Genomic DNA, 2,063 nt, shown 5'->3' with positions numbered 1-2,063 from the left:
ATAAAAATATATTTAAATTTAAAAATGATTTAAGGTAATAAAGATAAAAGGAAAATTAAACTAAATTATGTAAATTTATTAAAACTTACTACAAAACAGATATGAATACAAGCACCATGATACATTTTTAAGACCCCATTTCGTTTAATTAAAAGATAGAATTATAGAAATCATAGGAAGTAACTTGTAGTGGTACTCTGTATATTTTAAATAATATGTATCAGGGAATGTCTCAGATATGGTCTAATAAATAAGAGCTATAATATCAATTGGGTATTGATTTCAAAAATCATGAGTCTCCTGGCATTCACACAAATTTATATCCCTACTCGGAGAAAAGAATGATAATGCTTCCTAATAGTTCTTAAATTGGACAATTACTTGGGTTTTTTTTTTTTTTTTTCAAAATGTAATTTTACTTTGACAAAATATTTTCACCCACACATGGTGAGGGTGGGGGTGAGGGGACCTCTCTAGCTCGCGGCCTGTGTCTATGGTCCGGCCCGTAGCGTCCAGCTGCCTGGGACCGATCCCCGGTGTATTGCCCCGCAGGAACCGGCTCCTGGGCCCAGATAAAGGGCCACCTCCCCAGCTCTCGGCCGGGCGTAAGGAGATCCCCTGCTCCGAGAATGGCAGCCTCTCGGTATGAACCAACCAGTGGCTGAAATCGGTGTCGGCGCCTATGGGACTGTGTACAAGGCCCGGGATCCTCCAGTGGCCACTTTGTGGCCCTCAATAGTGTGAGAGTTCCTAACGGAGGAGGAGCTGGAGGGGGCCTTCCCATCAGCACAGTTCGTGAGGTGGCCTTACTGAGGAGGTTGGAGGCCTTTGAACATCCCAATGTTGTAAGGCTAATGGATGTCTGTGCTACTTCCCTAACTTACCGAGACATCAAGGTTACCCTAGTGTTTGAGCACATAGACCAGGACCTAAGGACATACCTGGACAAAGCCCCACTACCAGGCTTGCCAGTTGAGACCATAAAGGATCTGATGCGGCAGTTTCTAAGAGGCCTAGATTTTCTGCATGCAAATTGCATTGTTCATTGAGACCTGAAACCCGAGAACATCCTGGTGACAAGCAATGGGACCGTCAAGCTGGCTGACTTTGGCTTAGCCCGAATCTACAGCTACCAGATGGCCCTCACCCCTGTGGTTGTCACGCTCCGGTACCGCGCCCCTGAAGTCCTCCTGCAGTCCACCTATGCCACACCTGTGGACATGTGGAGCGTTGGCTGTATCTTCGCAGAGATGTTCCGTCCAAAGCCTCTCTTCTGTGGAAACTCGGAAGCCGACCAGTTGGGCAAAATTTTTGATCTCATCGGATTGCCTCCAGAAGACGACTGGCCTCGAGAGGTCTCTCTGCCCCGAGGAGCCTTTTCCCTGAGAGGGCCTCGGCCAGTGCAGTCGGTGGTGCCGGAGATGGAGGAATCCGGAGCACAGCTGCTGCTGGAGATGCTGACTTTTAACCCACATAAGCGGATCTCTGCCTTCCGTGCCCTGCAGCACTCTTACCTAGACCAGGAAGAGTGTGACCCAGAGTGAGAAGAGCTGCTGGCTGCTTGGTCTCTGGACACCGAGCACGAGACTCTCAACCTCTCCTTCCTCTAGGGCTGTGGAGACTCCTCCAGTTTTTTACAGAGAATATTTTAAGCCTTAAATGACATTCCCTTCCCCACTTCTTCTTAGGAGGCTTACCCTCTTGCCCCCCATTCTCTACACTAAGGGGTGGGTGTATCTGTCTTCTCCCCTCCCTGATTTATATTGGGATCTTTTTTATACAGCAAAACAAGACAAAGAAATATGGTCTTTTTTTCCCAAAAAAAAAAAATATTTTTACCCTAGGACCTTCAGAAAAAAAAAAAAAGCTTATAGTACTGAGGTTTTTTTTCTTTTTATATATTTTTTTTATTTTATTGAGAATAAGAAAAAAAAGTTTCCGCCTCCTCCCAGCCTCCCATTTCCCTCCCCCTCCCCCTCCCCCCTCTCTTCTCCCCCTCCCCCCACTCCTCTCCCCCTCCCTCTCCTATCCAAAGAGCAGTCATGGTTCCTTGTCCTGTGGAA

The 2,063-nt window shown here is 46.7% G+C and overlaps 1 pseudogene; it reads left to right on the top strand.

The window, feature by feature from the left end:
• The first annotated feature begins 629 nt into the window (after positions 1-629).
• LOC126506437 (cyclin-dependent kinase 4-like) lies at positions 630-1,788 on the top strand (annotated as a pseudogene).
• The last annotated feature ends 275 nt before the right edge of the window (positions 1,789-2,063 follow it).

Source organism: Alexandromys fortis, unplaced genomic scaffold (assembly GCF_014885135.2).
Source record: "Alexandromys fortis isolate MF-2015 unplaced genomic scaffold, M_Fortis_MF-2015_v1.1 scaffold_0, whole genome shotgun sequence".
In the NCBI taxonomy this organism is placed as follows: domain Eukaryota; kingdom Metazoa; phylum Chordata; class Mammalia; order Rodentia; family Cricetidae; genus Alexandromys; species Alexandromys fortis.
This window is presented reverse-complemented; position numbering and strand designations above follow the sequence as displayed.